Source organism: Eulemur rufifrons, unplaced genomic scaffold (assembly GCF_041146395.1).
Source record: "Eulemur rufifrons isolate Redbay unplaced genomic scaffold, OSU_ERuf_1 scaffold_266, whole genome shotgun sequence".
In the NCBI taxonomy this organism is placed as follows: domain Eukaryota; kingdom Metazoa; phylum Chordata; class Mammalia; order Primates; family Lemuridae; genus Eulemur; species Eulemur rufifrons.
In genome coordinates, this window is record NW_027183048.1 from 52,501 (window position 1) to 72,500 (window position 20,000).

Consider the following 20,000-nt stretch of genomic DNA (forward strand, 5'->3'; position numbering starts at 1 on the left):
CTAGCCCGCCGCCGCCTAGCCCGCCTCCGCCGCCTAGCACGCCGCCGCCTAGCCCGCCGACGCCTAGCCCGCCTCCGCCGCCTAGCCCGCCGACGCCTAGCCCGCCTCCGCCGCCTAGCCCGCCGACGCCTAGCCCGCCGCCGCCTAGCCCGCCTCCGCCGCCTAGCCCGCCGCCGCCTAGCCCGCCTCCGCCGCCTAGCACGCCGCCGCCTAGCCCGCCGACGCCTAGCCCGCCGCCGCCTAGCCCGCCTCCGCCGCCTAGCCCGCCGCCGCCTAGCCCGCCTCCGCCGCCTAGCACGCCGCCGCCTAGCCCGCCGACGCCTAGCCCGCCTCCGCCGCCTAGCCCGCCGACGCCTAGCCCGCCGACGCCTAGCCCGCCTCCGCCGCCTAGCCCGCCGCCGCCTAGCCCGCCTCCGCCGCCTAGCCCGCCGACGCCTAGCCCGCCTCCGCCGCCTAGCCCGCCGCCACCGCCACCGCCGCCTAGCTCCTCCTCCTCCTCCTCCTCCTCCTCCTCCTCCTCCTCCTCCTCCTCCTCCTCCTCCTCCTCCTCCTCCTCCTCCTCCTCCTCCTCCTCCTCCTCCTCCTCCGCCGGTTTCGTGCCGGGATCCCATGGTCCTTGGGGTTGACCAGATGTCCCGTCGCACTTAGTCTCTGCGGGGCTGGCCCCATCGATGCTATGGAGGGGGATCACCGCCAGGAGGCGCTGCGGTTGCGGGCTTCTCGACTCCCTCTCCTTCCCCACCCCTCCGCTCGCCCGCTCCTCCTTTCTTTACTCCCTATCGCCCCGCCCCGTTTTTTCTCCACACACACGCAATTATCACGCTCACGAACTATCCCGGGACCTGGCGTGACTTTCATCGCAATCTCCCCCCCCCCCCGGACACACACACATAGAGACACACCCTCCCGGCAGGGAGCACCCTGAGTGGTCGAGCAGATGTCGCTGCTGCATGCGGCCTCCGCATGGGTTCGCTGGTTGACCAGATGTCTGGTCCTTGGGTGGTTGACCAGATGTCTGCTCTGTGGTTGTCATCCTGACAGGGGGGCTTCGGGGCGGATGTGGTCTCTCTGGCCTCGCTGCCCCTAGGGGTCACCCTGCGATCGGTATTCTTCTCGCGCGGGGCGAGGGGCGCTCCGGAGCATTCCTCTCCTCTCGGAGTTTCTGTCTGCAGTCTCTCGACTTGCTCTCACTCCCCTACCCTGCTGTGTGACTTTGTTTTTGGTCCTTTCATTTTATCTATTCTCTCTTTGCCTTTTCCTGCCCGCCTTTCCGCTCCCCCCCCCCCCCCGGATTCATGGTTTCACGTCACGCGGGTGACGTGCCGACACACCAGGAGGCCCTTCTCACACGTGCGCGTGAACACGCAATCAACACGTTTATGAACTAGAAAGGGATCTGGTGTGACTTTGCTATTATTTCCCCTCCCCTCCTCCCCGCGCTGAGAATGAGTTTCCCCGGGCTCGTGTGCCCGCCTGGGAATCGGCTGCAGACGCCATGGCCCCGGGTCGACCACATGTTGCCCTGGGGTCCACCAGATGTCTCTGGCGAATTGGGGCCCTAGGGTGCTTGTGACGGTGTGGTCACTAGGTGTCGCTCTGGGCTCAGTATTCTTCCTTCTCGCTGTGACTTTGGTCTCTTTTTTCGAAATTTCTTTCTTTCTTCCTCTTTTGCCCTGTTTCCATTTTCCCTTCTTAATCTCTTTCTCTCTTTTTGTTGCTTTTTTTCCACGGCAGATGGGTGATGTGTGTGTGGAGGAAACGCGGCGTCAGGGAGAAGACACATCTCACACGTGCTCGGGAACACCCGATCGTCACGCTTCTGAGTACCGACCGATGGATCTGGTCCCGAATTTTTTAATAGTTTTCTCCTCTCTCTCTCTCTCTCCCTCTCCCCCCCTTCCTTCTCTTTCCTTTCTCTCCCTTCCTTTCTTTCTTTCTCTCGCTCTCTCGCTCTCGCTCTTCTTTTCTTTCTGACAGAGTCTCTCGTTCTGTTGCCCTGGCTAGAGTGCCATGGCGTCAGCCTAGCTCACAGCAATCTCAAACTCCTGGGCTCAAGCGATCAGACTGCCTCAGCCTCCCGAGTAGCTGGGATTACAGGCATGTGCCAGCATGCCCAGCTAATTGGATATACGTGTGTGTGTGTGTGTGTGTGTGTGTGTGTATATATATATATATATATATATATATATATATTTTTTTTTTTTTTTTTTTTCTTGAAACAGAGTCTCACTCTGTTGCCCAGACTAGAGTGCCGTGGCGTCAGCCTAGCTCACAGCAACCTCAAACTCCTGGGCTCAAGCGATCCTACTGCCCCAGCCTCCCGAGTACCTGGGACTACAGGCATGCGCCACCGTGCCCGGCTAATATTTTTCTGTATATATTTTTAGATACTGTTTCTGTATATATTTTTAGATATATAGTTTCTTTCTATTTTTAGTAGAGATGGGGGTCTCGCTCTTGCTCAGGCTGGTCTCGAACTCCCGACCTTGAGCGATCCACCCGCCTCTACCTCCCAGAGTGCTAGGATTACAGGCGTGAGCCACCCCGCCTGGCGTGTACGTTCTGTATTCACAGACAGACGGAAGGCAGGGAGAATGTTACCCTTTCAAAGCCCGCCCTGCTCGCCTCTCAGCCCACCGATGGCACTCTGAATCCCGTGGCATTCCTTCACTCAGCTGAATTCTTCAGCACCCGACCCCCCCCCACCCCACCCCCGTGCCACGGGAGTTCGTTCTCATGGCAGAGCCATCGAGGCTGTTGCCACACGTGTTGTAGGTGCCTAGGCAGACTGTGCCCTGGCCCCGAGGAGGTACGGAACCGCCTATCGCCTCGGGAGGGAGGGACAAGATGTGTCCGTGTCCAAGGCGACGTCCTGTCGATCACGAGGAGGCCTGCAAAGGCTCGTATCTGCCAGGCATTGAGCCACATGACATGAAACACCGGTGTGTTCCTTCACTTAGGTGGTGTCGCGTGTTGATACTCACAGAGGATGATAAACCCACTCGCATGCCGGCTGAGCCCCCTGTGTCTCCTCCTCTATCCACTGAGGGAAAAAACCGCAACGAAAGGTAGAAAACCACAGGGTGGGAAGAGAGCCCGTCGCTCTCCCTATGTGACCGTCCGGAGTGCTCGTTCAGATGGGAGGAGGTGTGTTTGTGTGTGTGTGTGTGTGTGTGTGTGTGTGTTTCATTGATTTTGGTGCCATCTTTTCTCTGCAGCTGCGTCAGAGGACAGCGATTTTTCCGATTTTCACTCCGCTGAGTGAATTGCCTTTTGAAGAGAATGTCCACAGGAAGCCTACGGTTCTCCCGCGTGGGTGGCCCTCCTCTAGAAATGAATCTCGTTTCTTGAACGGAGGGGACTTGTTGACGCCATCATTCTTTCGGGACGACTTCTCAGACGCTAGCTTTGGACCGCAACATAGGTGCCCCCGACATTGCCTCAAGGGTTCCGTGGTGCCTCCTGTCAAGAGACCCCACCGACCGTCCCCAGCCTGCCCGCTCAAGGGAGCCGGGCCCCTTCTGATCTGTCCGCCCGCCGTGAAGCTCCCTCCCGAGGGTCGGAAAGCCCACCTGTTTCCCAGTTCGGTTGAATGATGGGGCACCCGGGCAGGGCACTGGCACCGAGTGACTCCATTCTGAGTCTGTCTGCTCTGTGGGGCGGGGGCGGGTGTGGGGGGGGCAGTTCCGTCTCGACCGGTGGCCTCCTACCGACTGACTCTATGGGACGGACCATTCTCACTCAGGATCGTGTACCTTCTTGGCCTAGGCACATCCCGGCACTGAAAGCCACTTTTCGGGGACACTCTCCCACGTACAGATAGATGGCCTGCACGAGTGCTCTTCCTTTCTCGAAACACTGGAAATCTGTCCTCAATTTTACCTGACCTACCTGACGGTGTGTGATAAAGGAGCATAGAACCCTCAGCCACCCTCCACCTTCCCGCTGTCACGAGAGACAGTGCCGAGCGTGAAATTCTATCCCTGACTCTCTGTGTCCACCGGAACGTGGCCTGACTGCAGTGACGTCAGCTACGTCAAGTCGTTCTCTGGGTAGGGAAAGAACTTAACCAGATAGGCCCTATCGGTCGCTTCTCTGTTCTGATAGTTTTGTGGCAGCCATTTCTTTCCCCCTCTCTTTTCTTTTTCTGTCTCTCTCCCCCACCCCCACCCCCAAATTCTTTCTACGAAGACGTTTAGGATGTCAGATTCTGGCCACATGCCCCCCCCTAGGCATAGGGGGGCCAGCATAGACAAAGGTCTTCGGTACCAAGTGTTCATTCCACGGTGACAGATATTGCCACTCTTGTATTGACCAGGGCGAGATCGTGAGTGGGTCAACTCTGAAACTCCCTGTACTCTACTTCTCTCTTGGGTAGGTCCCTGCCCCAACCCTCCGGCTTCTAGCACACACCCAGGGGCACTCTCTCCTCTCTGGATAAAGTTCCAGATGATCCGATCCGCTCCGAGGAGGAAGGGGAGCTGGCCGGGCCACCCGCTGTGCGCCCCACCCCCACCCCGCCCCACCCCCGTCAGTCATAGGGTCCGTTCTTTTCAGGATGACACCGGCAGCGGTTGCTGGGTGTCACCTAGCGGCCACTTTGATCAGACCTCGGGATCCGGAAAGTCAGGTGACGTTGGGAGTTTAAGAGCTGACTCCCGGGAGGTGTGGAGGGCGGGGAGGAGAGCACGGTCCGGACGGTCCCACCCTCTTCTTCCCGGGCCCGCAGCTCTGGGCCCGCCCGGGGCAGCCCTAGCCTCTAGCGGGTCTCCGCCCACCCGCCCTGTTGTCTGCGGGAGGCGCCCCTCCTCCCGCTCTCTGCCTCCTCCCGGGACCGTAGGCCTCTGCCCGTCGTCTTTTTTATTTTTATTTTTTCCCTTTGGTTTGTTTCTCTTTTATCTTGTTTTTTAGGCTTATCGAATATCATATCGTATAAAAACTTAAATCACAGAATGAATTATATTAAGTAACAAGATGTGGCTTTTTATCCTACGCCGAGAACGATGAATTTTTCTCTTCGTGTCCATTTTCCTGTCCTGGAAGAAATACAAAGTTGCTCGTGATACTTCCCCATCATCTTCCAGTTTCCCCGACTGTCAACACGATGTATTCGATCGTATATCTTTGTGTGTGCACGTGGGCGCCTGTACCTATTTCTTTTCGGCATCAGTCTCAGGTCTTTTGGCACCTGGGGGGGGGGGGGAAAGGAGAAACCAATAAAGGACAGAAAGACGTTCTGTCGTTTTACGCTCCCCACCACCACCACCACCACCACCACCACCACTTTTGGGAGCTTGTAGTCTGGCCTATGTCCCCAAGGCAGGTTAAATCTTTTCTTAAAACTCCCAAGTGGTCCCCTGCCCCGCCCCCCCCCCCCCCAGGTGGGCAGCCGGCAGAGTTCACAGGCTTTGTTTTTGGCAGAGCCTGGACGATTGAAATAATTAACCACAATCATCGCTAAAGCTGAGAACCCCTCCCCCCCCCCTCATTAAAAGCTCTGTATTTCTGCCTAGCCCTATGTTCGGGGAAATTCGGAGGCTTGAGATGGGAAGGTCTACCCTATTTTCTCCTTTACCGGCAAAATAGACTCTCTCTTTCCTTCCTCCTCAAACAGCTTGTCCTCGTTATTCGGCCTCGTGGGCAAGTGGCCGAGCTTTCAGTAACACCAAGTCTTCTAAGTTGTGTTGTGTTATCGGTCTTGTTTTCTTTCTTTTCTTTTCTTTTCTTTTTTGAGACAGGATTTCTTTCACTCTGTCCTCTCCCAGGCCGCCTTGGCCTGATTGTAGCTCACAGCAAGCTCCAAATCCAGGGCTTAAGTGATCCTCTCTGCCTCAGCCTTCTGAGTAGCTGGGACTATAGGCAAATGCTGCCACACCCGCCATAATTTTTCTTTTTTTTGTTGGTAGAGATGAGGTCTCATCGTGTTACCCAGGCTGGTCTCCAGCTGCTGGGCTCAAGTCACGCTCCCGTCTCTGCCTCCCAAGTTGCGGGGATCACGGGCATGAGCCACCATGGCCAGCCAGGTTATTTAAAGGCGATCGCTTTGCTATCCTGATACAAAACCCCAAATGTGCGAGTTTAAGGCACCAGACGGAGGGAGTCCCCACACTACATTGTCACGAACATTGAGGGTGGCTCACGAAACAGCTGGGATGTGGCCACACAGTAGTGATCGAGGAGATATAGTCTAGTGGGATAGCAGAAATATAGAATGTCCTGAAGACACTAAATGTCGGAATGCCACAGCAGTCAATGGCTGACAAACTTCCATTCCATCGTGTCATGGTAGGCGGCTTACTTTTCTCCTGCTCCCTCGGTATGATTAAGGCCTGACGTAGAAAATGTCTACGTCTCATCCAAATCCATCGAGACGATGGAAGGGGGAACTGGGAGGGGAATAAAGAAAAACAAGAGAGGGAGAAGCAAAACAAGAGAGAAGGGGGACGAGGAGGAGAAGGAGGAAACTGCCTCCCCTGCCCCCATGCTACCCAATTAATAAATGAAGAATGGCCTCTTCCCTCCTCTTCCCAACCCCTAACTATGCCTGGAGGTGTATCGTAGGCCTACAGTCCTAAGAAATGTACAACTACTGATAGTAATGGGAAGAAATGCAGTCTAATAGGTTTCTGTGCAGTGGGACACCTGGCCAGGGCACTTACGGTGAATGGAGCTTGCAGGGCGGGCGGGAGGTTGCTCTGGGTGAGTCTGTGAGTTGGCGGTGAGTGGTGAGTGAATGTGAAGGCCTAGGACATTACTTACTGTAGGTTTTCATAAACCCTGGACACTTAGGCCACACGACATTTACCTTTAGAAATTTCTTTCTTCAATAATACATTAACCTTAGCTTACTGTAAGTGTTTTCACTTCATAAACTTTTCCATGGTGGTTTGGTTTTTTTTTTTGTTTGTTTGTTTGTTTGTCTGTTTGTTTGTTTTTCTTTCTTTTAAACTTTTGGACTCTTTTGCAACACCACGACTTAAAACACAAATGCGTTGCACTGTTGTACACAGATATTTTCTTTCTCTGTGTCCTTACGTGTTCCGTAAGCTTTTTCCTACTTTTAAAGTTTTTATCGTTCTATGCACTTTTCAAAATAATAAAAACTAAAACAGAGAGGGGGGGGTGGGAGAGGGAAGGAGAGAAATACACACACATGAATATGTTTCCCAAGTGAACTGAGGAAGGGGGCCGAGTCAAGGTTCTCAGGGAGCCACCAGTGATGAAACGGTCAGGCTCAGAATCAGCATTGCAGAGTGGCTGCAGAGCCGGGGGGCCTGGACTGGCTTCCTGGACGACACTCCGTGTTTGGTAACTTGGCGAGTCATACATCCTCTTGAGCCTCAGCCTCTTCATCTGCAAATGCAGAAATCATGGTGCCTACCTCACAGGGATATTGTGCAGAGTGAAAAAGCAAATGCAGGCAAAGCCCACAGAAGCACGCGTGGTAAACAGTAAGCCTTTAATCGTGGTCACAGTCGTTGTTATAGGATCATCTTCCTATGTCCTTGTCTTTTAAAGATTAGCAGAACCTCCCAGAAGATGAGAATGGGCTCCCCCTGAGCAAGTCTCGGCTGTAAAGTCACAGGCATGTTGAGCATGTGGCACAGAAGGCAGAATAAAAACCTGATCCCGGAACATTATGTTCCTGCAGGACATGAAATCATTGAAGGTATGGGAAATCCTACCTCATATCCGTTTTACTAGAACACCTATGATTGCGTACGCACATGGACGCACGCGCACGCGCACCCCAAACTTTTTGAGCTTCACAAAACAGCGTAACCAAGGAACACACTATGATGCTTCTTAGCGATCTATTTAGGCCCAGGTTACTCGTCACTCTGAGCCTGCCTCCTTATCTGTCCAATGAGAATAGTGTTTGTCACAATTATCGTCATCGTCATCCTACCTAACGCTTCTGGTAAAATTGAAGTGTGAGAACACCCGCTAGACAGAAAATCCATGTTATCTCTCAATTTTTCTTCCTCCTGATTTCTATCTGAATCTGTGAGCTCGCTTTGGTTCACTTCGGTTTTTCAAGAGGCTCCGGTTACCTTCTCTCCCACCTATATCGGATTGGGTCTGACGGAAGAAAGAAGGAAAAAAAAAAAACCATAGTAAAGAAAGCAGAACAACATTTGTTTCTGAAGCAACCGATCGAACATTGCTGATGAGCCGGTCTTTTCTATTTCAGTAAACCAAGGAGGCCTATTGTCACGAGGATGTGAGGGGCCCGGGTAAGATTGGATGATTACCCCTAAAGGAGACAAAGCAGACAGACTATGGCACATGTGATCTTAGCAAAGAGAATAAACAGTGACCTCTCTGCCGAGTTGGGCCTTAGCATACCAAAGGGAAATAAAGGTGTAATAGGATGCTCAATTTTTACTCTGGAAACAGAGGTTGGTTGGGCACTGAACTGAGAACACTGAATTTTTTACCCTCCTTGATATTCACATAGGCTTAGAGGAGGAAAAAAAAAAAAAGAATACTGAGCCTATAAGTCATCCCTAAAACTCGGATTTTATGTTCCCTTGCCTTTTCATAACTGAGCAACACACAACATTAAAGAATGGACACAGGCCGGACGCGTTGGCTCAGGCCTGTAAACTTAGCACTCTGGGAGGCCGAGGCGGGAGGATCGCTCAAAGTCAGGAGTTCGAGACCAGCCCGAGCGAGAGTGAGACCCCCCGCCCCCGTCTCTACTAAAAATATAGAAAGAAATTGTCCAGACAACTAAAAATATATAGAAAAAAATTAGCCGGGCATGGTGGCACATGCCTGTGGTCCCAGCTCCTGGGGAGCCTGAGGCAGGAGGATCGACTGAGCCCAGGAGTTTGAGATTGCTGTGAGCTAGGCTGACGCCACGGCACTCACTCTAGCCCGGGCAACAGAGTGAGACTCAGTCTCGGGGGGGGGGGGGGGACCCAAAAACAAACAAACAAACAAACAAAATAAAAAACTGGAAGGGACACAGACTTCCACAGGTTTGTGTGTGGCCCCTTTTACTTATTAACGCTACAGGACCTTAATTATTTGTGCTCTGAATCTGATATTCAAATTATCCTTGTGGCCAACGCGTTTGAACAGTAGATGGTAGGGGAAGAAGAGTTCACCTCCTGAATAGATGACAAGTAACGGGAGTACTGGTGAAATTACAAGTGGCTTACGTTTACACACTGAAAATCCCAGTTAGCCGCTACCATGAGTTCAAAGAAGAGATCTAAATTTCTGACCCTATGACCATAAAAGATATTTCCTCCCATGGTGTCACAGATAAAAATAAAACTGCATCCTAGCACTTTGGGAAGCCTAGGGGGAAAGGATCGCTTGAGGCCAGGAGTTTGAAGTTGCAGTGATCTATGATGATGGTACTGCACTTTAGTCTGGGGAACAGAGTGAGGGCCCGTCAAAAGAAAAAAAAGAAAAAGACAAAAAGAAAGAGAGAGAGAGAGAGAGAGACAGGAAGACACAAGGAAAGAAAGAAAGAGAGAAAGAAGAGAGGAGAAGAGAAGAGAAGCGTCAATCTATCCATTGCATTTTCTACCCTTTAGGTGACTGGGCTTCAGCAGGGTGATGTGATCTGACAAAGTTCATGTTGCTAAGAAATAAAGCACTGGGGTTCAAACTCTGAGTTTTCAAAATCCAGCATATCCCCCTACCCACCATACCGTGCCACCTCTGAGAGTGGATATCTCACAGAGGAGAGCTGTGGAGGCCATTCTTGGACAGACAGAGTCAAGTAGTGGAGACCATGGAGTCTCTGCTCTGCAGCCAGTCTAGAGTCATATGGAGCCATTAACACTGCTTGTGAGGAAAATACCATGTCATAGGGAAACAGAAATATTTTCCGCCTTAGGCAGATACAATTTAGGAAAAGACCCGAAACCCCTCTTCCTCTAACAGTGCTTTCTGGTCAGATGCTGACCCCTTCGATTCACAGATTCAGATACATCATTCAATGCAAGCATTGTCAACAAGTCACTCTTTGCAGCTTTCTGAAATTTCTCGGATATAGCATACTTGTAAAGATGATCACTTATGTGAAGACACCACCCCTCCAGAAAAACAAAAACAAAACCAAAACAGAAGCCCACTTTTCTCTGCTGTGAAAATCAAGATCAGCTTTTATGAGATCCACTAAATTCACACAAGAAGTAAAATATAATCATACTGATATATGCAATTTTTCTCTTAGAACAGAATGCATGGTGCTCCTTATCGTCTCAGATACTGTCAACAGAAAGCACGCGGTGGATGAACAATCTCCGTGAGCTTTTCTACAGAGATGGGGTGTGTGTGTTTGTGTGTGTGTGTGTGTGTGTGTGTGTGTCTGTGTGTGAGAGAGATAAATAATGAGGGTTGAGGAGCAGATAAATGACTGGGGGAAAACAACAACAGCAACAACAACAAAAACCACTTCCTGGTTCCTCGATGCAAGCATTCATTTAAAGGGTATACTCGTATGTATACCCAGGTAGAAAGTGGAAGCAGCTTTAAAAAAAAAAAAAAAGAAAAATTGCTGCGAGCCCTGGTTATGATACGGCAATAAGCGCTAGCTCTTGGAAGGTGTAAAACATATTCACGGTGGCTTTCGCCAATTTGGGACGTACAAAGACGAGCTTGAGCACCACCACCAACCAAAAATATGAATGAATACCTGGCTAGCGATCAGGATCAGACATAATAGAAAAGAAAAAGCTCCCAAGGCTAAAATAATGTGAACACGATTGACTCGTCCATGGAAAAGAACCCCAAATCACCGCAAAATAATTTAAAGAGTTTTATTCTGAGCCCAACGGCCGTGATCATGGCCCAGAGAGCTACGCCCAAGAAGCCTTGAGCAAGCGGACCCATTGTGGTGGGGTGGGTTACAGTTTGGCTTCATACATTTTAGGGAGACAGGAATTACATGTAAAATCACAAATCAAAACATGGAAGGGGTACATTGGTCTGCGCTGAAAAGGCAGGACATCTGGCAGTTGGGGGGGGCGGGGGAGGGAGGGTGCGGTGTTTACAGGTTTACAGCTGGGTTTAAAGATTCTTTGATTTGCAATTGATGACATAAATGAACCTCTGCCTAAAGGCTTTGCATCATGTTTTCAGTTAAGGTAAGGAGGTCTGCTAATCACAGACAAGCCACTGGACAGTTTACCCAAAACTCAAGTGCCCTGTAGTTCAGTAAACGGTTGGCCTGCTAGATATGCGTTAAGCTTTGTCTTGCCTGGCCTTAGGCCCGTCGGACATTCAGTATCTCATTGTTATAAAATCTGACTCCATCAGGGAGGGGTGTCTGACTTCCCCTGTCCTTGCGGGGCAGCAGCTCAGGTTTAAGGGTTTTTCTAGGGTTCCCTGGGCCAACCACGGGACGGGTCAGCTGGCGGTGGCGGGCGGGGGGCGGCTTAAGATCCCTGCCCCCCACTCCTCCCCTCCCCTGGGGCCGGAGCGGGGGTGGGGGGGTGGTGAAGGCCCAAGAGGAGAGGCGCGTGGGGGAGGTGCCGCTCCCAGAACCAGAGACTCGTCTGGGCCCCACGTAACCCAGCCACCGCGACCGCTTCGCCCGAGGAGGTGCCCAGCAAGTCGTGCTTCTGCCCCTCGGGATTGCCTGCGGGCTGGGGGCGGAGTACGAGCTCCCGGCCCAAGAGGGAAACCCCTAGCCTGGCCGCACAGATGGCCGGGCCCTCGGCGGAGCCCTTCCGCCGTTTTCCACCCCTCCCCCACTCACTGCGCTGACTGCGCATGCGCGCTCGCACGTAGCCGCCTCGGGCTTCTCTCGGGCGGAGCCGCTTTCAGCCGCGACCCCGCCCCGCGAGCTGACTGCGCATGCGCGCTCGCACGTAGCCGCCTCGGGCTTCTCTCGGGTGGAGCCGCTTTCAGCCCCGACCCCGCCCCGCGAGCTGCCGCTTCCAGGCGGCACAGCGCATGGGGGAGGGGACGGAGCTCTAAAGAAATCAGTCCCCTCCGTCTCCTGCCTCAGGAAAAGCCCCAAACCCTTGGAGAACTGCCACCCACCGCCACTACCGTGTGTGTGTGGGGGGGGGGGGGCTGGGTCTTTACTTTGTGTCCTCCTTGTGGCCCAGTCCAAGGCGGCTGGGCTGCCAAACAGATCGTCTCGGGAGGGAGGCAGGAAGGGCCCAGGTCTGGACAGGGGTGGATTGGACCCCTCCACCCTGGGGTGTGGACTTGTGACCGAAAGCTCAGCTGCTTGTCCACGAGGCCGAGTAACGAGGACAAGCGGTATGAGGAGTAAGAAAACAGAGAGTCTACTTTGCTGACAAAGGAGGAAATAAATAGGGTAGAGCTTCTCAGTCTCAAACCCCCAAATTTCGTGAACATAGGCCTAGGCAGAAATACAGAGGTTTTAAAGGAGGGAGGGTTGGTTCTCAGCTTCAGGCAATTACTGCAGTTAGCTGTTCTAAAGGTCCCGTCTCTGCTGAGAAGAAAGCCCTTGAACTCTGTGGGCCGCCCACCCTGGGGGCCACCTGGAGTTATAACCAAAGAGTTAACGTGCCTCAGGGATGCAGGGATGCAGGCCGGGCTGCAAGTTCCCAAAAGCCTGGGGGAAGTTTTAGAAAGACAGAAAATCTTTCTGCCCTCTTCCCCTCCCACCCCCCCACAAAGCCATTTTCTCTGGTGCAGACTCGGCACCCTCCCTGCTCCCCCCCTCTCCCCCCCCCCCCCCCCGCAGGCCTGTTTGTCCTCAATCATCTGTGAGGTTCACGAGGAGGAGATGCTCTCTCGCTCTCCCCACCCTCTTTCTTCCCTTAGGAAATCCTCAGCGCTGTTCCACACACTCAAGGTGGCGGGCCTGCTCCGGCCACCAGCCACCTCTTGTGCCACCTCGCCCCCCCCCCCCCGCCCCCAACGGAGTAGGTGTACAGACAGGAGCACACTTTACCGGAGGGCGCCTGGGGATGAAGAGTTGTGGTGGCCAAATGGGGGATGCGGGGCGGGGAGGAGAGTGGCTGGCATTTGGCAAAGAGTGACACGGAGTGGCCATCCAGGCTTGTCTGAAAAGTGGGACTACGAGCCTGAGAGCGCCGACGGAGTCGATGGACATGGTCACTGCTGTGGGATGTCTCTTTTACCACGATGTAACACCAAAGCAAACCCCTGACCCGCTGGGTCGGAGAAGGCCTTGTGGGCAATTTAGAAAAGCCATGGCGTGGCCATTTGGAATACTTCCTGCCTCTCCGGGAATCAAAAATTAGAAAGGACCATGGGTTCTGTATTAACGTACCAAAGGCAGGGAGAATTTTAGCCTTTTAAAGCCTGCCCTGGCCCTATCTCAGCAAGGCAGTGGCACCCCAAGTTCCGTGACATTTCTGCACTCGGCGGCTGACTTCTTCAGCCATCTGTTGCGATGCCCCTGCCAGGTGGCCACTCACTCGCCCCTTCAGTTCAACCCTTGTACCAGGAAGTGTTGCCTTCTTCCTAACCCCTATGGGGGGACCGGGGGGTGATGTGTGTGTGTGTGGGGGGGGGTAATGGAAATGGGCAGACCCCACAGGTGCAGCCTCTTCCAGGTCATAATGGGCCTGAGGCAGCGTGGGATTCCCCCGGAAGGGAGGCAGGGTGGCACTACGGCACCGAAGCCTGACGCCGGCGGCCACGTGGATGGTGGGGGACACGTTAGACCGCTGAGATGCAGCCACTGAGAGCCACCCCGCAGCAAGAGGTCTCTCTGGCAGAGCAGGCACTGAGTCCGCAAGTCAAGACAGCTGGGAGGCCTGGGAGACAGAGGCCCTGGATCTCATGTCCCGGGGTGGGGGCGGGGGGCAGTGCCAGTGCCTGGAGAGAGAGAGAGCCCAGGCTCCAGAGGCCATGATGGGGCCTGGTGGGCAGGGCCGAGGAGGTCAAGGCCGGGTGTGGTGGGGTCCGGGATGAGGGGCTTGGGGTGACGGGCAGGGAGAACGACCCGTTCACTCAGACGTGCCCTCAGAGGAAGGCAGAGGTGCGTTTTGCCTTCCTCCGGCTAGTGGAACGCTCCGCATTTCTTTCCTTCAGAGCTGGGTTGAACCGGTATGGCATCTGTTATAGTACGGAGTGCGAGACAGGACAACCTAGAGACCGAATTGAGCCAAGTCATGAGTCCATATTAGCTGGCCAGCGACCACCCCCTGCCCTGTTAGGGTACAGGTACAGAGAATGGCCCCGAGCCGAAAAAAGCAGGAAGGTTTCAGACTATCCTAAGCTAGAGCTCCGTGACTTTAGGCACGGCGGTTGAAACAACACTATACCACCTACTCCGCAGCTGTGTGGTCCGGGACCAGCCTCGGGCCCCCGTTTCGTTTCGGTTACAGTCTTTAAGCGAGCAGGTTTACAGAAACAGATAGCTCCAATTAAGGAACATTCTTTCAGGCGTTAAGCAAGCACAATCAATTTTACAACAGGCAGCTGGAAAGTTTAAACACTTAGTTACAAGTTAATTGCTTTGTTTTATCTCCGCAAGGTACGTATTTCCAATTACAGACATAGGTCAAGCGGACATCGGTCACCTAGCGAGCAAGCATAAGTTTTCAAGTGGGCCTTTACAGCGTCCAGACAGGCCTCGGTCCAGTTATTGTGCATTCTTTTTGACCACTTGGAAAGCTACTAGCACCGTTCCGGGCCTCACCTCACTCACGCGGAACTACAGAGTGATGACCCGGGGTGGGTGGGTGTGTGTGTGCTCCCTCCTGTGGTGGGCAGGGTGATCTGCTCGCCCACCCGGCGTGGTGTCCCCCACCCCTGCCCCATCTTGGCGTTTGCAGAAAACAAACACGAACACAAGAGAGGGAGCCGGAGGAAGAGGAGGAACATATGCTGCTATCCAGGTTATCCTGGGAGGCTTCCTAGCCATTTCTGAGGAAACAGTGTCTCCTGGCTGTCTCCCGTAGTTTTATTTATTGACTTATTTATCTATTTTTCCTTTTGGCTTGAACCCATTCTTTTCGTTTCGGCATCTCATCTGACATCCTCTTCTGAGAGGAACCTGGAAACGTTTCCCCGTGTTGCATCTTTTCAGGCTCTGTACGACTGACGAGCATCGTCCCTCTTCAGTCACTGGGCTCTTTGCTAGCCAGGCCTTAATTCTCCACGTTGTAAACCCCAGATCGGATCTCCGCCCGGAATCCTGTAGAGACCCACCGAATCGATGTTTGGACTGGGATGTCTCGTAGACCTTACCTATTAAAAACCGATCCAGGCCAGGCTTGGTGACTCACGCCTGTAATCCTAGGCCAAGGCGGGGAGGAGGACCGATCGCTTGAGGTCAGGAGTTCGAGACCTGCCTCGGCAAAAGCAAGACCCCCGTCTCTACCAAAAATAGAAAAAAATTAGCCGGGCATGGTGGCACACGCCTGTAGTCCCAGCGATTTGGGAGGCTGAGGAAGGAGGATCGCTGGAGCCCAGGAGTTTGAGGCTTCCAGTGAGTGAACTATGCCCTGCTCCCCCGCCACCCCTCCCCATCATCTCTAACGAAATGACAGTAAAATAAAATAAAATAAAATAAAGCTCAGAAAAAACAAAAAAGTACTATGTAGTGAGACCAATCCCAAGAACACGGGCGCGGGGAAGGAAGTCACTACCACGGTATAAAATTGTATAAACGTTACCCGTTTCTGTGTGCGTGCGTTTTCTGAGAAATGACCCCCTTTTGCTATGGGGCCGGGACTGGAGTCCCAGTTTGGGACCATAGGATTCCCCGCACTCGACTCCTGACTGATTCGACCTAGGGTTAGCTCTGTGTAAACACTCTTTAGACGTGGGTGTTTTATGGATTTCTGTCCTTCGGGAGAAACGACTGGCCCGGGTACAGGAGTGAGTGAATGTACCGACCGTCTTCTCCCATCTCTCTCTCTCTCTCTCTCTCTCTCTCTCTCCCTCCCACACACAGGCACACGCGCACGCGCACGCGCGCGCGCACACACACACACACACACACGCCGTTTCCGGGAGCGCCCACTTCATGCGCTTCGGTGCACCGTGACAGATAGTCCAACTGTGAGATCATCGTGAGTGGCTGCGCCTAGGCCCCGCTCTGAACCTCTCCGTACTGTTCGTGTGTCTTCAGCAGGTCCTGCCTCCACCCGTGGCATCTAGCACGGGCCGATGGGTCCCTGTCCTCTCTCCCTGCCGTGGACGCCCCCCTCCGCCCCCCCCCCCCCGGGGGCTCTCTGGTCGACTAGTGGTGGGGAGTGTGCCCGAGGGCTGAGAGACGTGGTCCGAGAGGGGCCGGGAGGAGGCCTGCGACCCAGTGTGTACCCACTCCCGCCCCCACGCTCCCTCCCCCACGAGGGAGCCCGTCCTTTCCAGGCTGGCACTTGGATCGGTGGATGACGGGGGTCACCTGGCGGCGGGCGAGCGTTATGGGAAAATCCGGTAGGCGTGTTGCGACGTCCTGCCACAGAGATGGCTCTGGCGACAGCCTCGGGCCGCCCCACCCTGGCCCCCGGCCAGGCCCCGTGAATGTGTTCTCTTTGTCCCTGACTTCTTTCTTTGTTTCACCAGCCGGCGTGCTCTGAGAATGTGAAGTGTATCATAGTTCCACCCTGGGTTTCATGATCCTAAGATAGGAAGGGGTTTTATGATTCCACGACAGAAAGGTTTTCTCATCCTATCATCTCTCCCCCCCTCTTCTTTCTTTCTTTCTCTTCCTCCTTCTGCCTTTTCTTTACTTCTTTTTTGTTTCCTTCTTTCAGTCTTCCTGTCTTCCTTCCTGCCTGCCTGCCTTCCTTCCTTCCGTATTTCTTTCCATTTTTCTTTCCTCTCTTCCTTTCTCCTGTTATCCTGTGTTTCTATCTCTGTTTTTTCCATCTTTCTTCCCCCTTTCTACTTTCCTACCTTCTTTCTTTCTCATTCTCTCCTTTCTCTCTCCTTCCTTCTTCCTTTCTGTCTCTTTCTATACTTTCTCTCCCCTTCCTTCTCTCTATCTTTTTCTCTTTCCATCTTTCCGTGCTCTTTCTTTTTCTCTCTTAATTTCCTTTCTTTTTCTTTTCTTTCTTTCCCTCCTTCTGTCTGTCTGTCTTTCTTTCTTTCTTCTTTCTTTCTGCTTCCATCCTTCCTTCCTTTTTCTCATTCTCTTTCTTTCTGCCTGTCTTTTCTTTCCTTATTTCTTCTTTCCTTCTGTCTTTCTGTGTTTCCTATCTCCTTCCTCCCTTCCTTTTTCTTTCTTCCCCGCGCCCTCTTCCTGTCTTTTCTTATTTACTGTTTTCTTCTTTCTGACTTTCTCTCTCTGTTTCTCCGTCTCTTTTCTTTCTGTTCTTTTCCTTTCTCTCCCTTTCTCTCTTTCTGTTTCTGCCTGTCTGTCTCTCGGCTATGTTGTGGTCTGTGCAGAGACGGGTTTGGTGGACGGTGTCGGTGGTCGGGCCGACCCATCCTTTCTTTGATCCCAGTGCTAGCCAGGCCGGGGCCTGCTTAGCTTCCAAGATCAGACGAGATTGGGCGCGTTCAGGGTGGCGTGGCCCTAGACTGACCCGTCATTTTTCGATGGCTTCCGTGGGGAGTAGGGGGACTGTGTTTGATGCCCCCGGGGGACCTTCTGGACTCTGAAATGATGGGCTCCAGAGGGTTGCCCCGTGTTTTGCAGCAGACCTCTGGTGGCTGGCGCCGGTTGTGGTCGGGCTCCACCTGGCGGCCGCTTTTCTACAAGTCTCTTGTCCTCTGCATCTTCGGTGCAGCAGGCAAAGCAGGGGACAGTCCCCGATGCGAGCGAGGCTGAGTTCCGGGAAGCAAGCAGCCTTCGCGGGGCCATCTGGTTCGTGCCGGGACGCCGGCTGGGACATCTGGGAGGCAGAGCTTGGGCCTGCAGGGCTGTGTGGCGGGAGGACGTTGTCGCCGCGCTTCCAGGCTCAGCCAGCCAGGCGGCTTGCGGGGCTGCCCGGGCAGGTCGACCAGCACGCTGTGGCCGCTTTGGAGACCCGACCCACCCCGCGGGGACAGGAAGGAGACGGCACACGCGGACGGGAGAGGAGGGTGTCCGGCGACCGGCCGCCGTCCCGTGCATGCGTGTCCCTCTCCCTCGGCCTCGCCTTTCCTACCCATTTTCCCTGGTTCCCGATCAGGAGGCAGGGATAGCCCTGTGAGTGGCACCCAGTCGTCCGTGGCTTCTTCCGAGTCCTACTCTGGGGGCACGGACCGGGCCCTGGGTGGCGCGGGTGGCCGGCGAGGGCGACCCCTGTCGGCCCGCGGGCGCTCGTGGGCCGCGGCGGTCCCGTCCCGATGTTTTCTCCTCCACAAGTCCCCGTGCTGGGGCCGGGGACCGGGCCCTGGGTGGCCCTGGGTGGCCGGCGAGGGCGACCCCTGTCGGCCCGTGGGCGCTCGTGGGCCGCGGCGGTCCCGTCCCGATGTTTTCTCCTCCACAAGTCCCCGTGCTGGGGCCGGGGACCGGGCCCTGGGTGGCCCTGGGTGGCCGGCGAGGGCGACCCCTGTCGGCCCGCGGCCGCTCGTGGGCCGTGGCGGTCCCGTCCCGATGTTTTCTCCTCCACAAGTCCCCGTGCTGGGCCCTGGGTGGCGCGCGTGGACGGTGAGGGCCTCCCTGGCCCTCTACGCCACGGGGGGGGGGGGGGCCGACCAGATGTCCCTGAGTGCCCCTTGTCTGCTGGCGCTGGGGACCTGCTGGGGACAGGTGGCCGTGTCGAGTGTCGTGGGGGCAGGCGTGTTCAAGTGGCTCGGTCCCCGTCTTCCTGCGCGGTGTTTTTGATCACCTCATATCGTCATCTTCCGCCTGCAGGTTAGTACTGACACGCTGTCCTTCGGCGACTGTCGCTGGAGGGGTTGGGCCTCCGCACGCGGACAGGGTTCTGGGTTCCTGGGGATCCAGCGCCCTGCCCTGTTCCCTTTGAGCTGACCGCCTGGGCCCGCGCGCCGGCTCTAGGGCGTCGGAGTGTCCCGACGGTGGTGCCCGCCTCTCGCGTTGGTCTCTTGTCCCCTCGAGAGACGGCACCCGGAGGGGGGGGAGGTTTGCGGCAACCTTGCCCCTTACCCCGCTGGCTCTGTGCCGTTGCGTGTCAGGCGGTCCTCGTCTTTGGGTTGTGCTTGGGAGGCGGGGCTGGCGAGGCTGAAGCGGGCTCCTCCGATCGCTGTCCTCGCCGGCCTGACTGACCTCCCCCAACCCTCCCCGTCCTCGGGGCCTGATCGATGTGGTGACGTCGCGCTCTCCCGGGCCTTGAGCCGCGTGCCAGGCGAGGGACGGCCCATTCATGGTGAATGGTGGCCGCTCTTCTCGTTCTGCCCGCGGGCACCTCACCTCTCCTTCCCCGCCTGTGGGCGGTGCGTGGGAGGCGCGGGTGCGAGACTATCCGGCCCGACCGCGGTCGCCCCGCCCTCGGCCTCGTGGCGTTGGCGGGGGATCGTGAGTCCTCTTGACGCAGCGGGCAGCCCTCGCTCGCCCTGTGTGGCTGTTGCCTGGCCGGGATCACCCCTCCCCGTGACGGACGGGTGTGGGGCCGTGCCGCCCGCCCGGTCGCGCGCCCCGTTTGGCGCGCGGCTGCTGGGTCTGCGTGGCCCTTTTGTGGTGCCCCCGGAGCGCACCGGGTTGTTCTCCAAGGTGCCCGAAACCGAGCGGTGGTTGTCGTCCTCGTTCCCGGCGTCCCCCTCTGGTCGCCGCTGCAGCGTCTGCTGCGTTGGGTACACCCTCGAGCAGCGTGCTTGGGGTTGGGGGGGGTCGAGGCGGGCAAGCCCAGAGGCATCCTCCTGCGCCGCGTGGGCGGGCGGGGGGCGTTGTCTCGGCGTCCCCACGATGTGTGCGTGGCGGACTTCGAAAGGCGAGCGCACGGCTTGTGCTCTTCCCTCCCTGCCCGAGGGGGGGGTTGTTGCACGGTCGTGTGGGCGATCGTGGTGGGGCCGGGCCGGCGACGTGGTGCCGGCCGGCCCCGTGGGGGGCCTCTGCCACCGGCCTGGTCTGCCTCGGTGACCCCTCTCCCGTACCGACGGGGGAGTGTTCCCCTCGAAGTGAGGTGGCTTTTGGACCAGGGGCCCCGACCGCGAACGCTCAGGAGTCGCCAACCGTGCGTGTTTTG

General features: G+C 55.5%; 1 pseudogene; it reads right to left on the reverse strand.

Annotated features, from left to right (window-relative positions):
- Window positions 1-1,304: 1,304 nt before the first annotated feature.
- Window positions 1,305-1,396, reverse strand: LOC138380090 (small nucleolar RNA U13; annotated as a pseudogene).
- Window positions 1,397-20,000: the final 18,604 nt, after the last annotated feature.